The sequence below is a fragment of the Lissotriton helveticus genome, chromosome 12, assembly GCF_964261635.1.
Source record: "Lissotriton helveticus chromosome 12, aLisHel1.1, whole genome shotgun sequence".
Classification (NCBI taxonomy): Eukaryota; Metazoa; Chordata; class Amphibia; order Caudata; family Salamandridae; genus Lissotriton; species Lissotriton helveticus.
Window position 1 is genome coordinate 133,260,774 of NC_136073.1, and position 22,147 is coordinate 133,282,920.

General features: G+C 42.4%; 4 non-coding genes across 4 annotated transcripts; all 4 read left to right on the forward strand.

The window, feature by feature from the left end:
• The first annotated feature begins 12,888 nt into the window (after positions 1-12,888).
• TRNAF-AAA (transfer RNA phenylalanine (anticodon AAA)) lies at positions 12,889-12,970 on the forward strand. The gene has a single exon. It is a non-coding gene; the product is annotated as a tRNA-Phe (tRNA).
• Positions 12,971-15,815: 2,845 nt separating this feature from the next.
• TRNAF-AAA (transfer RNA phenylalanine (anticodon AAA)) lies at positions 15,816-15,897 on the forward strand. Its single transcript has one exon. It is a non-coding gene; the product is annotated as a tRNA-Phe (tRNA).
• Positions 15,898-18,743: 2,846 nt separating this feature from the next.
• Positions 18,744-18,825, forward strand: TRNAS-AGA (transfer RNA serine (anticodon AGA)). The gene has a single exon. It is a non-coding gene; the product is annotated as a tRNA-Ser (tRNA).
• Positions 18,826-21,680: 2,855 nt separating this feature from the next.
• On the forward strand, positions 21,681-21,762 carry TRNAS-AGA (transfer RNA serine (anticodon AGA)). Its single transcript has one exon. It is a non-coding gene; the product is annotated as a tRNA-Ser (tRNA).
• The last annotated feature ends 385 nt before the right edge of the window (positions 21,763-22,147 follow it).

Genomic DNA, 22,147 nt, shown 5'->3' on the forward strand with positions numbered 1-22,147 from the left:
GCTGGGGTAGTATCTAGACAGGGTCAATCTAATTGACTCTGGTCCGTGGGTTGGTGGTACACAGACCCGAAACGAAGTGTCCACTTCGGTGGATGCGGGTCCTGACGTGTCTCTTTATGAGACCGGTAAGTTTCGTACTGTTTCAGCAGTGCATCTAGTTTCTGTTCTAGTCAGTTCTGTTCTCGAGAAAATTCATGTATTCTGTTTTCAGAATTCCAGGTAGTATTCTGTTTGAACTGTTATTTTAAATATTCTTCATGTATTTTAATGTCGTGGTATGAATGTGAAGTAATTATCGTGTTCATTGTGTATTGTATTGTGTCTAGATTACAGTTCAGTCATGCCCTTATTCTCGAAATTACGTCAGTTAAAAACTAGAAAAGGTCTGCTAGAAGCAGCAGTTCCTGTCCCGCCTAGGGACAGTCCAGGTCATTTTATGTATCAGAAGCATGGCATAAGTGCCATATTATATCTAGATTTATGGGTAGAGTATACCAAAGAGTTAGAGGAAAAGTATAGATGGCCTGTATCAGGCACGTGGGATGCCGAGTGCATCATGAGAGTAGAAGAAGCATTATGGAAAAAGAAAGCCAGACAGTCACAGAAGGATGCCATCGAGTTATGGCGCAAAGAATCTCATAAAAGAACCGAAAAAGAAATCAGAAAGTCAGAACTAAGTAGAGAATCCTTAGAACGAGCCCAAGAAAAGGGAACTAATCGAGATAGGTGAACGAGTTAAAACAGAACAGTCAGACAGACAGAGGAATGCCCTCATCAAGGGTATGTATCCTCTTCTTGCCGAGGGCTTGCCAAAAGCAACCCCGGAGGCATCCAGTAATTTTCCGCCACCATTAGTTCCGACCAAGCTACGTCACAAACCGACCGCAGCTGATATTTTCATCTCGTCCTATTTGGACGACACAGTCCCGGAATATGCAAATCCTGTTCCGCAAGTCCCTGTAAATCAGGCAATTCCTGCTCCCCCAGACACCGGGGCACCTCTTGCAGTACCTGCTACGGTACCCCCGGTCCAGCCTACATTACAATTTCCCGCCGCGCTGGTACGAAGAGTATCAGTCGACGATTCCAGTTTAGGGGCCGCAGGAGGAGGTCCTCCTGGTACCCCGCCACCGCACCAACGTAGAACGTTGGCCGAGTTACATGAATGTGCGTTACAGCGTACGCCCAAATTTAAGTCCGTTGCAGAAATCCGACGAGCTCTCACTGAATGCCGCTATGATCCAGTTGCAGGTGATGATAGTACAGTAATATATTCCATCCGTGTAAGACGGGTGACCGGGTATTTAGACACCCTACCAGATATGAAAGGAGATCTAGACAGAATATATCGTTTCATCCGTACAGGGGATGATCCAGAAAGTATTGGCGAAGCCATGTCTCAAAGGAAAGCTGAGATCCAGCTCATGTTATTAAAGTTTCTGATTAATTGTCTAATAAGAGAACAAGATTACCCGACTAAAGATCCGGCCGAAATGAAAATCCTGACAAGGTGGAGTGATAATATAGCCGAGGGTAAACACAAGACTATCAGTAGTATAGAGAGTATGTACAAGAAAATTCGTAAGGAAATACTAAAGTTACACGAACAACGTAAAGCAGCACAAGTAAGCGAGAAAGAAAATGACTCTACTGAAGAGGTAGAGGACGAGAATCCCGCTAGAATAGCGTATGTAGGAAAATCTAGATTTCCAGATCGCCATTTGCGCCTAGAACACAAGTCAGTTTTACATCATCCAGCACCAGAACAAGGTTCTCTGGAACAAGTATTTCAAGCTACCGATCACATTCTGAAATCACGAATCGGTTACAGTGAGTTAAGTACTATGCATGAACAAGAACTAGCCCGATCAGCAGTCCGATGGATTACTGATTCTACCACTTTTCCAGACGAAATAGTGGCACAAATGTTTCTGAAATTGCCCCCAGCCGAGCAACGACTGGTGGGTATGTATATGATCCAGCACCTCATTACTCTGTATGAGGGTCAACATTCTGATCCAGGTCCGTTACACGATGTCCTGAACGAGTTACTCCAGTATAGATGGAAAGGTCTAGGTACCGACTTAATTAGTGTCATTCTAGAACAGCGCCACAAATATAGTATGTTTTTGAACCCGCATTTTGTTCATGTCTCACCTCCAGAAAGTAAACCGTTTTACATAGACAGACAGAATCCGTTACGAGAAGTACACCCAGTTAGGACAACAGATGGTGAAATGCAACGAGTGTTTGTTTACACTCCGATTACAAAGATGGAACTCTTAGAGATGAAAAAGTTAATTCCCTGTCATGATAAAGATCCAGCAGGGTTCCACCGAGAATTAAAAGACATGCTCCGTATGGGAGAATACACGTATCCAGATATAATTAAAATGTTAAAAGTCCTGTTGCCCGCAGGGGTATATGAAAAACTCAAGGAAAAAGATTGGGAGGTGGGAGAGAAAAAGATCGATTGGGCAGTCCTAGAAGCTGAAGATAAGATACGAGTACCAGGTACCGGTCTAGGAGAGAAATGTAAAGAATTACCAGAACTGTTGATACAAGTTTTGCCAAGATTATTAGCCACTAAAAAGGAAGACTGGGATGCAATCTCAGCCTGTAAACAGAAACAAGACGAAGACACTAGTGATTTTTATTCTAGATTTGAGAAATGTTTTAGTATAAACAGTGGCCTCAAGACAAGTAGCGAGTCATACCCTCATCTTTTTGTTACTAAATTAGTCGAGAATTCAAGTCCACAAGTTAAGAATCGAGTTTTGAAAGTCGAAAGTACCTGGCAAGCTAATACCCCGTCCCAGATGTTACAGATGCTCCAATACCACCAGAATAGAATCAGAGAAGAGCAAGATCATGAAAGAAAACGTATGAAAGACACGAAAATGAAAGTACTAGTTGCACAATCTATTCCACAAGACAGTCAGAAGAGGGGTACGAATCAAGCCAGTCATCCTGCAGCTCCCGTTAAAGGGACATGCAATTATTGTAAACAGCCAGGTCATTTCATAAACGAGTGTGCAGTTCTGAAACACAATATAGCTACCGGTAAAACTAAAGAAAGACCACGTCCGCCTAGACAAGAACAAGTTTCACAGACTTCTCAGCCACAGAATGCACAACAGACAGTTCCAGTACCGCAGCCTATTGCTGCAACACAGCAGGTTACACAGCAGATGTACCAGTATGCACAGTCTGAGTATCCAGAGTATCAGCCATATTCATGAAACAGCCTAGAGAGGGAGGTAGGCTTGCCTCTCATCGAGATACCTGTAGATCAAGAGGGTCCCTATGTTCATAGTCAAGTATTAGGGAAAGACAGAAAGTTTTTGATTGATACAGGGGCAAGTAGGACCACCATTAGTCACGCCGAAGTTCCAGGGGCTCCGCTCTCAGGCTCTAGAAATGTTTCCCTTGGATTTTCAGGAAAGCCTATTGTAAATGAGATATCTCAGCCAGTTACTCTAGAAGTAGGTCCATTGTCCCGCACTACTGATCTGTTACTTACGAAGTCATGTCCAGAAAATCTGTTAGGCATTAAGACACTGAAAGAATTAGGTGCAGTTATTTGCCGTTCCCCAGAGGGAATACGACTGTTCCTACGTGACTTCAAGGGTCACTATGTATTACGAGATTTTGATCCGAGATTGTCTAATGTTCCGCAGCATCTATGGGCGCAAGGTCCAACTGATGTTGGCTATATGCAAATCACACCCCATCGTGTGACTCTCAAGCCAGGTGTAGTGTTACCACGAATCAGACAGTACAGACTGCCACCTGAGGCTGTAGCAGCCTTATCCAAAATTATTGACGAGCTCATCGCTCAAGGAGTAGTTGTAAAAACTGACTCCAATGTATGTAATTCTCCGATCATTCCAGTCATGAAACGTACTGATCCAAATGCACCCCCAGTATATCGATTAGTGATTGACCTTCGGGAACTCAACAAATGTATTATTCCCCAGTACCCAGTTGTCCCAGATATCTCTTCCCTATTGACAGCCATTGATTCTGAAGCCTCATTTTTTACAGTCATAGACCTCAAGAACGCGTTCTTCAGTGTCCCCATTCATCCAGACAGCCAGTTTCTTTTCGGATTTTGTTTAAATGGAAGGAGCTATATGTTCACACGCGCTCCTCAAGGTTTCACAGAAAGTCCAAGTATTTACAGTCAAGCACTTAAGAGACAACTAGACAATATTCACATGCCAACTGACACTGCCCTGCTCCAGTATGTCGATGATCTACTGATCACAGCCCGTTCTGAACGTGCTTGCGAGCGAGCATCCCTTACAGTCTTGTATTTCCTTGCCGAGATGGGGCACAAGGTGTCCCCTTCGAAGCTTCAATTCTGTGTCCAGCAAGTGATCTATTTAGGCCACTTACTGTCCAAGAGGGGTAGGCAATTGACACCCGACCGTATCCAGTTAATAGCGAGTCTTCCTCAGCCCAAGACCCAGAAGGAGGTACGTGCTTTTATTGGCCTCACTTCTTACTGCAGACAATGGATTCCTCAGTATGCATTTCTAGCTAAGCCACTGATACAGTTAACGACACAGGAGGCAGCCGTATCGACTGTCCTCCCTTGGACGTCTGAACATACACTTAGTTTTAATGAGTTAAAGAAGGCTCTATGCCAAGCTCCAGTTCTAGCTACACTGAACTACAGTAAGCCTTTTACACTTTTCGTCACAGAACGGGAAGGTACAGCATTATCTGTTCTCACACAAGATCAAGCAGGACAATACAAGCCCTGTGCTTATTTTTCGAGCACATTAGATCCTGTAGCCCAGGCTCTGCCTGCGTGCCTCAAGTCAGTTGCAGCCACAGCACTAGCTATCAGACAAAGTGATTCCATAGTATTAGGACATTCCTTGACAGTACAAGTCCCACACTCCGTGGAAGTTCTTTTAAACCGAACACAGACTCAGCACTTGACAATTGCACGTTTAACAGGTTATGAACTGACACTGTTCCAGCCACACATAGAAATCAGACGCTGCAACGTTCTAAATCCTGCTACACTGTTACCGTCAGTAAATTCAAATTCTGCCACACACGACTGTGTGGAAGTAGTTAACATTATGACTAAGCCAAGACAAGACTTGACGGATATTCCATTACCAGATCCCGACCTGACACTTTATGTGGATGGTTCATGTATGAGAACAAGTACAGGAGAACTAGTAGCCGCGTATGCAGTGACTACTGACACTGAAGTTATAGAAACACACCGTATTGACACCCTGTCTGCTCAAGCAGCAGAGCTAGTTGCTCTGACACAAGCCTGCATACACGCCAAGAACCTGAAAGTTAATGTTTACACAGATTCACGTTACGCATTTGGAGTCGTACACGACTTCAGAGTGCTCTGGCAGGAGAGAGGTTTCATGACTTCTCATGGAACCAAGATTCAGCATGGTCTCCTTATTCAAGCTCTGTTAGATGCCATACACTTACCGACATCCATTGCTATCATGAAATGCAAAGCACATACGAAAGTTACTGACACTATTTCTCAAGGTAATGATCTAGCAGATCGCACAGCCAAGCTTACAGCACAGACACCAGACGTTCCAGTAAATAAGACACCGACATACACTCCAGATCCGACTACCTGTATGACAGTTAAGGACCCCACTCAAGATGTCATAGATATCCAGTTACATGCTACTCCCGAGGAAATCAAGAAATGGTCCGAACAAGGAGGGGTCCAGACAGATCAGGGATGGGTAACGAAGGGTAAAGCCACATGGTTTCTCCCTGACTCTATGGTTCAAGTCATTATCAATACCGCACATAGTCCAGCACATTTAGGAGAAAAAGCTATGTTAGACAGTATCCAGAACATTTGGTTCAACAAGCATTTACGAGCTGCAGCCAAGCAGAAAGTCCGTACCTGTATGATATGTTGTCAGTTTAATCCAGGTAAAAGTGTTCCGGTGGAACAAGGTGGATTCCAGCCCCCTGACCACCCTTTTGAAGTCCTCCAGATGGATTATATTCAGATGGAGCGATGTCGAGGTTTCAAGTATGTCCTTGTAGTTGTATGCGCTTTGTCCAGGTGGTCAGAGGCATATCCAGTCCCAGATTACACAGCCGCGACCACAGCCAAGCAGTTGGTTCGTGAATTCTTCCCCCGCTACGGATTCCCTAGAGTCGTATATTCTGACAACGGCCAGCCATTCTCATCCGAGTTGATGAAACATGTTTCCCTTTTGTTAGGGTACCAGTGGAAGTTCCATTGTGTACGCCATCCAGAAGCAGCCGGTCTCGTAGAGAGACATAATCAGACCCTGAAAATCCGAATCGCGAAAGTATGTAAAGAGAAAGGTGTGGACTGGCTAGTAGCTCTGCCAGTTGCCTTGTTTTATATGCGCATGGTCGCACATTCCAGATCAGGTCTGTCCCCTTATGAGGTCGTATTCGGCCGCCCCCCTAATATGTGGGGTACACCTAGACCTCGAAGTATTACCGATGTTTCAAGTAATATGCTGACAGATTACCTAGCTTCCTTGATGTCTGCCCTCAACTCTTGTCGTTCACAGGTTGCTGCCGCATTTCCAGACAATACCGAGGTGGCACCGCATGAAATCGTTCCCGGATGCATGGTTTTGGTCAGGAACTTTGATCGTTCAAGTCCGCTGGAGCCTCGCTGGAAGGAACCCCGACAGGTCCTCCTGGCCACCCGTACTGCCGTCAAGCTGGAAGGCAGGAAGGGCTGGGTCCATTTGTCACATGTGAAAAGATTTTTTGGATTGAAACCTGTTTCAAAGAACATTTCCGAGGATCTTAAAGACTGCCAAAGTACTATTCTTAAGGACTGTCCCGCAAAAGACATTGCTACGAACCCTTCCCTGTTAGAGAAAACTCCGCAACAGGAGTATAAGCTTAAACTAAGGTCTAGTAAAATAAGTCAGCCAGTTTGATTGTCTAAGTCCTCCCCTAGGTGAAACGGTTAGACCGGTTTCTGACATGTATATAATAGACCCCCACAGAGAGAGAGTTAGTGAGAACTCTAGAAGTTGCACTATTATTTTATGTTTTCTGCTATATTTCAGCATTATAATTTCCTGCACCAGTTATGCATTTTATTTGTATTTTTCAGTTTCTCATGTAAATAAGTCTGCTAATGTTACAGTAGAGCACACGTTTAGTGATCTGCCTCCTCATGAACTTTCTTATCGTCTTGCTATGCGTAATAACTCTTTTATCCGCATGTTACATTATTCACACCAGACCAACAATGCCACAAATTGTTGGGTGTGTGGTCGACTCCCCCCTTTCCAGACACCGAAGGGAGTTCTGCCACTCTTTCCTTATCCATTTTCACATAATGGTTCGTGTGGAGCATGGTCCACGTTAACGTCATCCTCAACAGATATGTCTTTACTTAACAGTACATGTTTCCCAGACAAGCAAGGTCTTCCCCACAGAACAGGGTTAGATCTAGAGAACGAAGTTTATAATCTAGGTAATTATTCTTCGAATTTCATGGTCCTGAATGTTCAGTCTGATTCTACTCTAGACTTACCTGCTATTTCAGTACTACCAGTCAAAGGTGAATTATGTGTCCGAAATAATGGTTCCGTACATGTAGGCCATAGTGATTGTACTACTATTGTCAAGTATAGTGACAGTAGGAAATCTATTTTCAAAGCTTCACGTCATTCTTATTTTGTTTGTGGTCAGACCGCATATGTTCGTCTGCCCCTCGATTGGGAGGGTACATGTTACATTGCCTTCCTACTGCCACCAGTTTTCCTAGCCCCACCTGACTATCATAGGAATTCCCACCTAGTACATACTAGACACAAGAGAAATTTCCCGATTGTCGATTATACTGAAACTGCTCTAGAACAATACATAGATATCAATAAAGGTGTCTTCCCCTACTTAGGTACTGTCGTGAATAGTAAACTGATACGTAGATTAACCAGAACACTTGAAGCAGTAGTGATTGAGACTACTTCTGCTCTAGGTAACTTAACCGAAGAACAATCCTTTATGAGAATTGTCGTGCTCCAGAATCGTCTCGTCCTTGACATCATACTGGCCGATAGGGGCGGGGCATGTAGAGTCATCGGATCTAGTTGCTGCATTTTCATTCCTAATAACGCGCCGTCTGTTTATTCAGCTATTACCAGACTCCATAAAATTGCCCATATGTTACACCAAGATCCAGGCACCTGGACATGGTCCGGTTGGTTCTGGAATATAATTTCCGCCTGGGGATGGAAAGTATTGTCATTTCTGGGTATTGCAGTAGCGATCATATTCAGTTGCTGCCTCTGTTTACAATGTGGCCCTGCGATTTGCGGCATTTGTGCTACATCATGTGTTCCTAGTCCCAAGTCCCGTCCTAAATCCAGTTCCAAGAAAATTCGAGACGAGCAAATGATACTGTATGAAATGATAGATGGTATCATGAATATTGATGTTTCCTGATGGAAACGTAGTGACAAGGAGGGAATGTGGAAAAGTAAATTTTGCCATGTTCTGTGTCCCTACATGTCCTCCATCTTATGTTATGTGTGCATGATTAAATATGCATATGTATCCCCCATGTTTGATTAAAGACGCAATTATAGTTGTGTCCATCTCTAGTATGCCAGTTTCCAGTTCTCGTGAAAGCTACGAGTATCAGGCCTATGTAAAGTTACGTTGCCACGTTTCTCAGTGTGCACGTTATTTCATTGTAAAGTCCCCGTATCTAGGCCTCGAAAGGGCCCGGACACCAGATTCAGCTCCTGTCTCCTGAGCCTCGCTGAGGAGCGATACAGCCCCCACCTGTATCCTCGACCCTTCACTTACTTCCTGCCTCACAGTGCCCGGCTCAGCCTGGCTCTGCCTACGAGTCTGCCAAGAGTATGTTATGATTCTAGTTATCAGTCCAGCCCCCCTTCTCTGCATTCCTAAGCTACTGAATCGCATCAATAGTTTCCGTCATTGTCTAGCCTTTACGTCTCCATGTAAGAGAAATACTGCATTTAATGGTCATTTAATATTCTTCATCACGCACTACATGTAGAATAATGCATGCTCCAGTCTTAGAGTCCGTTAGCCTCTCCCCTCCTGACTCTTAGTTTATATCAACATGTTCTCTAAACATCAGATACTAGATACTGTTTAGGTATATGTCGCCCTGACTCTCCAGACTTCAGTCTCTGCTCCTAGCACAGAGTTCATAGCCCCCAGCTTCTCCTAGTAACACGTCATTGTCAGTTTGCGCGCACCATTAGGTTAGAGGTCCCGGCTCCTTAGGTAGCCCCCTCCATGTTTCCGCCCCATTTCTGACATATTCTGTTACGTTTACATCACATGTCTATGTATACGCCCCTGTTACACCCATTTTCACCCTTATCTTTCGCGACTGCTATTGACCACACCCACTGCTCCGCCTACTGTAATTCATTGTAATGTAACTGTTTTAGTATATATATTTGTGCACTGTTATTAAAGGTTGCGCCGATTCTGATCCTGCCCCCGGCAGCGCTGCCATCCTGTTCCCGTGCAGGTTGTCCTGTTCCTGTCCTTTATGCTGTATTAAACCTGCAAACTCCTACTACCTCGAATCTTGACTCTTATTTATTGAGCTATCTGTTATTCATTTATCCATTCAAAAATAGAGGTATTATTTATTTATTTACCACAGACTCATGACTTCCACTTTTTCAGACTGCCTATGTACAGGGGCATAATGACCCACCCCACCCCTTGCTTCAGGAACTACAGCAGGATGAATTTCTTGATGGGCCTCTTCTGTATGCAACTCTGCAGACAGAGGCTCAGCTCATAATTAATATGAAAATGTGAGTGAGTGAGCAAGTGAAGGGATGGGTGGATGGCTGGATGGATTAGTGAAAGGGTGAATGGCTAAATGAAAGGATGAGTAGAAGGATAATGAGCGAAAGGACGGATGGATGAGTGAAAGGGTGGATGATTGGCGAGTGAATGGGTGGATGGATGAGTGATAGGGACAATGGATGGATTCATGAGTGGATGAGTAGATGGATGGGTGATTGGATGGAAGGAAGGATGGCTAAGTGAAAGGGTCGACGGAGAGAGAAAGGGAGGATAAATGGATGACTGAAAAGGTGAATGGGTGGAAGGATGAGTGACTGGCTGGATGGATGAGTAAGTGAAAGGATGGCTGGGTGGATGAAAGGCTAAATGGCTGGATGGATGAGTGGATGGATGGGTGGAAGAGTGGATGGATGAGTGTACGGATGGATAGGGTGAAAGGGTGGGTGGATGGATAAATGGATGAGTGAAAGTGTGGATGGAGGGATGGATGGGTGAAATTATGGATGTAAGGATACATGATAGATAGGTTTGCAAATGGATGAATATGTTTGGATATAGATGGGATTACTTATATACTATTGCACGACCTCCTCTGATCTGCCTGAAAAACGTGCTTTTTGTCCTGAATTTTGATCCCCTGTCCTGAATTTTTGTCCTGAATTTTGACCCTCTATCCTGAATTTTTACACTCACCATCCTGAATTTGCACCCATGCCAGTTGGTCACCCTACTTGTACCTCCTGCTGTTTTCTCCACACCTCATACTGCCTTTTCCCTCTTTCTCTCTTTCTCTGAGGTTGGTGGCTACTTTCCAAAGCTTCTGATGCCCCAATGTTCCTTCATCTTGTTGTCAGACGTGAATTGGAAAAGCAACCAAATTAACAAGCCTTTACCACTCATACATGGCAGAGGTTTATACTTTAATTCAATGAGCTAAGAAAAGTGTGTTGTGGGGCCCCTACGAGCCATGGTGCTTGCTTCATCATAATTGGGCACGCAGTCATTAGCCACAGCTCTGATCATGGGTCACTGAGGTCAGTTTCAATAATTCCTCAAAAACCTAACCATGCAGTCCCCCCTAAATGTGTAGTTATCTTGCTTTACTGCTGTTTGTGTGATTAGCTGGGAGGAGCTCACGGCAGCATCCTCCCTATAAAAGTGTAGATGGACCGCTCCTTAACTCTTTCTTGCTTCACATACAGATGGCTTGAGGAGGTACAGGGGAGATGCAGGTCTACTAGACAGAATAGAAGATCTGCGCCAGGTGTGTTTCTCTGCATTGGTGTCCCATCACAGGCCCACAAGTGTATGTGTGATCTTTGACTCCTGGCAGTTCACAAGCAGGCGGCCAGGAAACGGTTTCAGCCTATCAACCATTGAGGAGACAAAGCCTTTGTATAAGGAATGAGGAAGCAATGAACACATTCAGCCTATCACAGGAGTTCCCTGAGTGTTCCGAATTATAAATTCTCCATGTCACTGTATAATATTGAGCCCAAGTAGCTCGCCGTGATCGTATAGTGGTTAGTACTCTGCGTTGTGGCCGCAGCAACCTCGGTTCGAATCCGAGTTACGGTATTGTGGTTGGCAATGTCACGGCAGTTGGGTTTTTCTTTTACAGAATTACCAAATGTACCAGTTGTTTTTGTAAAATGTCTATTAAAAACAGATCCTTTAAAATATTTAAACTATCTAACGACAAACTATTTAAACACACATGATTATAAGATGTAGCTATATTGTACCTACTGACATAAATTATCGTTCTTGAACCTATTTGCGGTGGGGGGAATGGAGCTCTCCCCCATGCCAATCAAAATGCAGTTGCAGTTGAGTGACCTGTGTTGTGGCTGTCTAGAAGGAATGCACAAATGAAGCTGTCTCGCAGCCCAATCCAGACGTCAATTGGAGACAGGTTTTCAGGCAAATAGAGCAGTAAGTGCAGAGAAATGCTCACTCTCTAAAAATGGCATTTATAAAATAGTAAAGTTAAATCCAACCTCACCAGTAAATAGGATTTATCAATAAATAAATAAAGCTTCTCCTCTCTGATATGGAATTACCCCCAAAAAAGTATAAGGGAATACCCTATGCTAACCTGTGAGAGGGGCAGACCTCACAGTAGTGAAAAATGTAATAGACTGTTTGGTACTACCAGGACATGCAAACTACCACAGTACATGTCTTACCTTTTACTTACATAGCATGATGCCCCTAGGACTACCTAGGGCCTACCTTTTGGTTAATTATATGTAATAAAATTGGAGTTTAAGGCTTGGCAAGTAGTTTTAAATGGCAAGTCGAAGTGGCAGTACACTGCAGCACAGGCACTGCAGTAGCAGGCTTGAGACAGGTTTGAAATGCTACTTCTTTGGGCGGCACAATCAGTCCCTGGGTATATGGTATACCACTTTACAAGGGGCTTTCAAGTCAATTAAATCTGTCAGTCAGGTATACTCCAATTACACACATGATTAGGGAAGAAGCACATGCACTTCAGCACTAATTAGTAGCGATAAAGTGATCAGAGTCTTAAGGCCTACAAAAAGATACAGCAAAATGCGTAGGTGAAAAGCAAAAAGGTAGGGTTGAGGCCTCCTTAAGAATGCAAGGTCTAACAAAAACAAACTAAGGATAACATGAGTAAAACATCAGGTTTCTCTACGGCATTTGGTGAGACAAGTGTGCCTTCTTTTATCTTCCATAAATGCAATCTTTCCCTGACCCCTTTATTATATAGCTCTTCAAGTAAAAAAGATAAAGCACTTACAAAGGAGCCTAAAATACTCAAAGATGGTAGACTTCTGTAATATGGGCCACAGACTAAAAGCAGCACGAAAACAGAGTGCAATAGGGTCCCAAAAACTTGAGTGCCACATGAGAGTATGCATGAAAGCCTATCCTTTTCCAAACTAGAGATATACTCATGCAATTTTTGTTTTTAGGAGAGAATGTGCCTGCTGAAAAAAACATTATTTTAAAAAAGTGCATTGCAGAATATCAGGAATTTGCTGTGAGACACCTTGAAAACTTTCATACAGATTATTTGCACAAAACTTACAGTTAGTTGTTGTGGCCGAGTGGTTAAGGCGATGAACCAAAAATCCATTGGGGTCCCCCTGCGCAGGTTCGAATCCTGCCAACAACGAGAAACTTTTTAACATCGGCTACAATTTCAGAAGTTAACCTTTAGAATTTCTTCCATGTCAGTTTTATAAATAGGTGGCTTATTTTGGTGTCACTATTGCCCTTTCACATATTTATTATCGCTACCCCTTTCATATATTTGCTATAACTCTCGTCCTACATTAGCGCTGGTGCAAACACTTCAAATTATTATACCCTGGCTCTCTCAGTCATACCATTCATGCACTTGAAACTTACTTTACCAATAAAAGAAGCAAATAGAAAAATAAAACAAAAGTGCTTGCTGGATTAGGCAAACACACTTCATAAAACTGCATTTTCTTTTCTATTCTCCCCGTGTTACAAGCTTAACTGCTCCCTGTGTAATTTCTCTTAGCCTGCTGTCACAGGAAGAGAATTTTATCTACAGGCTCTTTCCGTGTTTTTTTCCTAGTCTTTCTTTCCCTTTTCTTAGATTTGTAACTGTTCCTTTATGTGCTCTATTTAGGCGCCATTAATCTCATTTGAGCTCCTTGTACCTGCTGCTGTTTTCTCCACACCTCATACTGCCTTTTCCCTCTTTCTCTCTTTCTCTGAGGTTGGTGGCTACTTTCCAAAGCTTCTGATGCCCCAATGTTCCTTCATCTTGTTGTCAGGCGTGAATTGGAAAAGCAACCAAATTAACAAGCCTTTACCACTCATACATGGCAGAGGTTTATACTTTAATTCAATGAGCTAAGAAAAGCGTGTTGTGGGGCCCCTACGAGCCATGGTGCTTGCTTCATCATAATTAGGCACGCAGTCATTAGCCACAGCTCTGATCATGGGTCACTGAGGTCAGTTTCAATAATTCCTCAAAAACCTAACCATGCAGTCCCCCTAACTGTGTAGTTATCTTGCTTTACTGCTGTTTGTGTGATTAGCTGGGAGGAGCTCATGGCAGCATCCTCCCTATAAAAGTGTAGATGGACCGCTCCTTAACTCTTTCTTGCTTCACATACAGATGGCTTGAGGAGGTACAGGGGAGATGCAGGTCTACTAGACAGAATAGAAGATCTGCGCCAGGTGTGTTTCTCTGCATTGGTGTCCCATCACAGGCCCACAAGTGTATGTGTGATCTTTGACTCCTGGCAGTTCACAAGCAGGCGGCCAGGAAACGGTTTCAGCCTATCAACCATTGAGGAGACAAAGCCTTTGTATAAGGAATGAGGAAGCAATGAACACATTCAGCCTATCACAGGAGTTCCCTGAGTGTTCCGAATTATAAATTCTCCATGTCACTGTATAATATTGAGCCCAAGTAGCTCGCCGTGATCGTATAGTGGTTAGTACTCTGCGTTGTGGCCGCAGCAACCTCGGTTCGAATCCGAGTTACGGTATTGTGGTTGGCAATGTCACGGCAGTTGGGTTTTTCTTTTACAGAATTACCAAATGTACCAGTTGTTTTTGTAAAATGTCTATTAAAAACAGATCCTTTAAAATATTTAAACTATCTAACGACAAACTATTTAAACACACATGATTATAAGATGTAGCTATATTGTACCTACTGACATAAATTATCGTTCTTGAACCTATTTGCGGTGGGGGGAATGGAGCTCTCCCCCATGCCAATCAAAATGCAGTTGCAGTTGAGTGACCTGTGTTGTGGCTGTCTAGAAGGAATGCACAAATGAAGCTGTCTCGCAGCCCAATCCAGACGTCAATTGGAGACAGGTTTTCAGGCAAATAGAGCAGTAAGTGCAGAGAAATGCTCACTCTCTAAAAATGGCATTTATAAAATAGTAAAGTTAAATCCAACCTCACCAGTAAATAGGATTTATCAATAAATAAATAAAGCTTCTCCTCTCTGATATGGAATTACCCCCAAAAAAGTATAAGGGAATACCCTATGCTAACCTGTGAGAGGGGCAGACCTCACAGTAGTGAAAAATGTAATAGACTGTTTGGTACTACCAGGACATGCAAACTACCACAGTACATGTCTTACCTTTTACTTACATAGCATGATGCCCCTAGGACTACCTAGGGCCTACCTTTTGGTTAATTATATGTAATAAAATTGGAGTTTAAGGCTTGGCAAGTAGTTTTAAATGGCAAGTCGAAGTGGCAGTACACTGCAGCACAGGCACTGCAGTAGCAGGCTTGAGACAGGTTTGAAATGCTACTTCTTTGGGCGGCACAATCAGTCCCTGGGTATATGGTATACCACTTTACAAGGGGCTTTCAAGTCAATTAAATCTGTCAGTCAGGTATACTCCAATTACACACATGATTAGGGAAGAAGCACATGCACTTCAGCACTAATTAGTAGCGATAAAGTGATCAGAGTCTTAAGGCCTACAAAAAGATACAGCAAAATGCGTAGGTGAAAAGCAAAAAGGTAGGGTTGAGGCCTCCTTAAGAATGCAAGGTCTAACAAAAACAAACTAAGGATAACATGAGTAAAACATCAGGTTTCTCTACGGCATTTGGTGAGACAAGTGTGCCTTCTTTTATCTTCCATAAATGCAATCTTTCCCTGACCCCTTTATTATATAGCTCTTCAAGTAAAAAAGATAAAGCACTTACAAAGGAGCCTAAAATACTCAAAGATGGTAGACTTCTGTAATATGGGCCACAGACTAAAAGCAGCACGAAAACAGAGTGCAATAGGGTCCCAAAAACTTGAGTGCCACATGAGAGTATGCATGAAAGCCTATCCTTTTCCAAACTAGAGATATACTCATGCAATTTTTGTTTTTAGGAGAGAATGTGCCTGCTGAAAAAAACATTATTTTAAAAAAGTGCATTGCAGAATATCAGGAATTTGCTGTGAGACACCTTGAAAACTTTCATACAGATTATTTGCACAAAACTTACAGTTAGTTGTTGTGGCCGAGTGGTTAAGGCAATGAACCAAAAATCCATTGGGGTCCCCCTGCGCAGGTTCGAATCCTGCCAACAACGAGAAACTTTTTAACATCGGCTACAATTTCAGAAGTTAACCTTTAGAATTTCTTCCATGTCAGTTTTATAAATAGGTGGCTTATTTTGGTGTCACTATTGCCCTTTCACATATTTATTATCGCTACCCCTTTCATATATTTGCTATAACTCTCGTCCTACATTAGCGCTGGTGCAAACACTTCAAATTATTATACCCTGGCTCTCTCAGTCATACCATTCATGCACTTGAAACTTACTTTACCAATAAAAGAAGCAAATAGAAAAATAAAACAAAAGTGCTTGCTGGATTAGGCAAACACACTTCATAAAACTGCATTTTCTTTTCTATTCTCCCCGTGTTACAAGCTTAACTGCTCCCTGTGTAATTTCTCTTAGCCTGCTGTCACAGGAAGAGAATTTTATCTACAGGCTCTTTCCGTGTTTTTTTCCTAGTCTTTCTTTCCCTTTTCTTAGATTTGTAACTGTTCCTTTATGTGCTCTATTTAGGCGCCATTAATCTCATTTGAGCTCCTTGTACCTGCTGCTGTTTTCTCCACACCTCATACTGCCTTTTCCCTCTTTCTCTCTTTCTCTGAGGTTGGTGGCTACTTTCCAAAGCTTCTGATGCCCCAATGTTCCTTCATCTTGTTGTCAGGCGTGAATTGGAAAAGCAACCAAATTAACAAGCCTTTACCACTCATACATGGCAGAGGTTTATACTTTAATTCAATGAGCTAAGAAAAGCGTGTTGTGGGGCCCCTACGAGCCATGGTGCTTGCTTCATCATAATTAGGCACGCAGTCATTAGCCACAGCTCTGATCATGGGTCACTGAGGTCAGTTTCAATAATTCCTCAAAAACCTAACCATGCAGTCCCCCTAACTGTGTAGTTATCTTGCTTTACTGCTGTTTGTGTGATTAGCTGGGAGGAGCTCATGGCAGCATCCTCCCTATAAAAGTGTAGATGGACCGCTCCTTAACTTTTCCTTGCTTCACATACAGATGGCTTGAGGAGGTACAGGGGAGATGCAGGTCTACTAGACAGAATAGAAGATCTGCGCCAGGTGTGTTTGCCTGCATTGGTGTCCCATCACAGGCCCACAAGTGTATGTGTGATTTTTGACTCCTGTCAGTTCACAAGCAGGTGGCCAGGAAAGAGTTTCAGCCTATCAACCACTGAGGAGACAAAGCCTTTGTATAAGGAATGAGGAAGCAATGAACACATTCAGCCTATCACAGGAGTTCCCTGAGTGTTCCGAATTATAAATTCTCCATGTCACTGTATGTTATTGAACCCAAGTAGCTCGCCGTGATCGTATAGTGGTTAGTACTCTGCGTTGTGGCCGCAGCAACCTCGGTTCGAATCTGAGTCACGGCATTGTGGTTGGCAATGTCACGGCAGTTGGTTTTTTCTTTTACAGAATTACCAAATGTACCAGTTGTTTTTGTAAAATGTCTATTAAAAACAGATCCTTTAAAATATTTAAACGATCTAACGACAAATTATTTAAACACACATGTTTATAAGATGTAGCTATATTGTACCTACTGACATAAATTATCGTTCTTGAACCTATTTGCGGTGGGGGGAATGGAGCTCTCCCCCATGCCAATCAGAATGCAGTTGCAGTTGAGTGACCTGTGTTGTGGCTGTCTAGAGGGAATGCACAAATGTAGCTGTCTCGCAGCCCAATCCAGACGTCAATTGGAGACAGGTTTTCAGGCAAATAGAGCAGTAAGTGCAGAGAAATGCTCACTCTCTAAAAATGGCATTTATAAAATAGTAAAGTTAAATCCAACCTCACCAGTAAATAGGATTTATCAATAAATAAATAAAGCTTCTCCTCTCTGATATGGAATTACCCTCCAAAAAGTATAAGGGAATACCCAATGCTAACCTATGAGAGGGGTAGACCTCACTGTAGTGAAAAATGTAATAGACTGTTTGGTACTACCAGGACATGCAAACTACCACAGTACATGTATTACCTTTTACTTACATAGCATGATGCCCCTAGGACTACCTAGGGCCTACCTTAGGTGTTAATTATATGTAATAAAATTGGAGTTTAAGGCTTGGCAAGTAGCTTTAAATGGCAAGTCCAAGTGGCAGTACACTGCAGCACAGGCACTGCAGTAGCAGGCTTAAGACAGGTTTGAAATGCTACTTCTTTGGGCAGCACAATCAGTCCCTGGGTATATGGTATACCACTTTACAAGGGGCTTTCAAGTCAATTAAATCTGTCAGTCAGGTATACTCCAATTACACACATGATTAGGGAAGAAGCACGTGCACTTCAGCACTGATTAGTAGTGATAAAGTGATCAGAGTCCTAAGGCCAACAAAAATATACAGCAAAATGCGTAGGTGAAAATTAATAAGGTAGGGTTGAGGCCACCTTAAGAATGCAAGGTCTAACAAAAACAAACTAAGGATAACATGAGTAAAACATCAGGTTTCTCTACGGCATTTGGTGAGACAAGTGTGCCTTCTTTTATCTTCCATAAATGCAATCTTTCCCTGACCCCTTTATTATATAGCTCTTCAAGTAAAAAAGATAAAGCACTTACAAAGGAGCCTCAAATACTCAAAGATGGTAGACTTCTATAATATGGGCCATAGACTAAAAGCAGCATGAAAACAGAGTGCAATAGGGTCCCAAAAACTTGAGTGCCACATGAGAGTATGCATGAAAGCCTATCCTTTTCCAAACTAGAGATATACTCATGCAATTTTTTTTTTTAGGAGAGAATGTGCCTGCTGAAAAAAACATTATTTTAAAAAAGTGCATTGCAGAATACCAGTAATTTGCTGTGGGACACCTTAAAAACTTTCATACAGATTATTTGCACAAAACTTACAGTCAGTTGTTGTGTCCGAGTGGTTAAGGCGATGGACTAGAAAGCCATTGGGGTCTCCCCGCGCAGGTTTGAATCCTGCCAACAACGAGAAACTTTTTAACATCGGCTACAATTTCAGAAGTTAACCTTTAGAATTTCTTCCATGTCAGTTTTATAAATAGGTGGCTTATTTTGGTGTCACTATTGCCCGTTTACATATTTATTATCGCTGCCCCTTTCATATCTTTGCTATAACTCTCGTCCTACATTAGCGCTGGTGCAAACACTTCAAATTATTATACCCTGGCTCTCTCAGTCATACCATTCATGCACTTGAAACTTACTTTACCAATAAAAGAAGCAAATAGAAAAATAAAACAAAAGTGCTTGCTGGATTAGGCAAACACACTTCATAAAACTGCATTTTCTTTTCTATTCTCCCCATGTTACAAGCTTAACTGCTCCCTGTGTAATTTCTCTTAGCCTGCTGTCACAGGAAGAGAATTTTATCTACAGGCTCTTTCCGTGTTTTTTTCCTAGTCTTTCTTTCCCTTTTCTTAGATTTGTAACTGTTCCTTTATGTGCTCTATTTAGGCGCCATTAATCTCATTTGAGCTCCTTGTACCTGCTGCTGTTTTCTCCACACCTCATACTGCCTTTTCCCTCTTTCTCTCTTTCTCTGAGGTTGGTGGCTACTTTCCAAAGCTTCTGATGCTCCAATGTTCCTTCATCTTATTGTCAGACGTGAATTGGAAAAGCAACCAAATTAACAAGCCTTTACCACTCATACATGGCAGAGGTTTATACTTTAATTCAATGAGCTAAGAAAAGCGTGTTGTGGGGCCCCTACGAGCCATGGTGCTTGCTTCATCATAATTAGGCACGCAGTCATTAGCCACAGCTCTGATCATGGGTCACTGAGGTCAGTTTCAATAATTCCTCAAAAACCTAACCATGCAGTCCCCCCTAACTGTGTAGTTATCTTGCTTTACTGCTGTTTGTGTGATTAGCTGGGAGGAGCTCATGGCAGCATCCTCCCTATAAAAGTGTATATGGACCGCTCCTTAACTTTTTCTTGCTTCACATACAGATGGCTTGAGGAGGTACAGGGGAGATGCAGGTCTACTAGACAGAATAGAAGATCTGCGCCAGGTGTGTTTGCCTGCATTGGTGTCCCATCACAGGCCCACAAGTGTATGTGTGATCTTTGACTCCTGTCAGTTCACAAGCAGGCGGCCAGGAAACAGTTTCAGCCTATCAACCACTGAGGAGACAAAGCCTTTGTATAAGGAATGAGGAAGCAATGAACACATTCAGCCTATCACAGGAGTTCCCTGAGTGTTCAGAATTATAAATTCTCCATGTCACTGTATGTTATTGAGCCCAAGTAGCTCGCCGTGATCGTATAGTGGTTAGTACTCTGCGTTGTGGCTGCAGCAACCTCGGTTCGACTCTGAGTCACGGCATTGTGGTTGGCAATGTCACGGCAGTTGTTTTTTTCTTTTACAGAATTACCAAATGTACCAGTTGTTTTTGTAAAATGTCTATTAAAAACAGATCCTTTAAAATATTTAAACGATCTAACGACAAATTATTTAAACACACATGATTATAAGATGTAGCTATATTGTACCTACTGACATAAATTATCGTTCTTGAACCTATTTGCGGTGGGGGGAATGGAGCTCTCCCCCATGCCAATCAGAATGCAGATGAATGCAGTTGCAGTTGAGTGACCTGTGTTGTGGCTGTCTAGAGGGAATGCACAAATGTAGCTGTCTCGCAGCCCAATCCAGACGTCAATTGGAGACAGGTTTTCAGGCAAATAGAGCAGTAAGTGCAGAGAAATGCTCACTCTCTAAAAATGGCATTTATAAAATAGTAAAGTTAAATCCAACCTCACCAGTAAATAGGATTTATCAATAAATAAATAAAGCTTCTCCTCTCTGATATGGAATTACCCCCAAAAAGTATAAGGCAATACCCAATGCTAACCTATGAGAGGGGCAGACCTCACAGTAGTGAAAAATGTAATAGACTGTTTTGTACTACCAGGACATGCAAACTACCACAGTACATGTCTTACCTTTTACTTACATAGCATGATGCCCCTAGGACTACCTAGGGCCTACCTTTTGGTTAATTAGATGTAATAAAATTGGAGTTTAAGGCTTGGCAAGTAGTTTTAAATGGCAAGTCGAAGTGGCAGTACACTGCAGCACAGGCACTGCAGTAGCAGGCTTGAGACAGGTTTGAAATGCTACTTCTTTGGGCGGCACAATCAGTCCCTGGGTATATGGTATACCACTTTACAAGGGGCTTTCAAGTCAATTAAATCTGTCAGTCAGGTATACTCCAATTACACACATGATTAGGGAAGAAGCATGTGCACTTCAGCACTGATTAGTAGCGATAAAGTGATCAGAGTCCTAAGGCCAACAAAAAGATACAGCAAAATGTGTAGGTGAAAAGCAATAAGGTAGGGTTGAGGCCATCTTAAGAATGCAAGGTCTAACAAAAACAAACTAAGGATAACATGAGTAAAACATCAGGTTTCTCTACGGCATTTGGTGAGACAAGTGTGCCTTCTTTTATCTTCCATAAATGCAATCTTTCCCTGACCCCTTTATTATATAGCTCTTCAAGTAAAAAAGATAAAGCACTTACAAAGGAGCCTCAAATACTCAAAGATGGTAGACTTCTGTAATATGGGCCATAGACTAAAAGCAGCACGAAAACAGAGTGCAATAGGGTCCCAAAAATTTGAGTGCCACATGAGAGTATGCATGAAAGCCTATCCTTTTCCAAACTAGAGATATACTCATGCAATTTTTGTTTTTAGGAGAGAATGTGCCTGCTGAAAAAAACATTATTTTAAAAAAGTGCATTGCAGAATACCAGGAATTTGCTGTGGGACACCTTGAAAACTTTCATACAGATTATTTGCACAAAACTTACAGTGAGTTGTTGTGGCCGAGTGGTTAAGGCGATGGACTAGAAATTCATTGGGGTCTCCCCGCGCAGGTTCGAATCCTGCCAACAACGAGAACCTTTTTAACATCCGCTACAATTTCAGAAGTTAACCTTTAGAATTTCTTCCATGTCAGTTTTATAAATAGGTGGCTTATTTTGGTGTCACTATTGCCCTTTCACATATTTATTATCGCTACCTCTTTCATATCTTTGCTATAACTCTCGTCCTACATTAGTGCTGGTGCAAACACTTCAAATTATTATACCCTGGCTCTCTCAGTCATACCATTCATGCACTTGAAACTTACTTTACCAATAAAAGAAGCAAATAGAAAAATAAAACAAAAGTGCTTGCTGGATTAGGCAAACACACTTCATAAAACTGCATTTTCTTTTCTATTCTCCCCGTGTTACAAGCTTAACTGCTCCCAGTGTAATTTCTCTTAGCCTGCTGTCC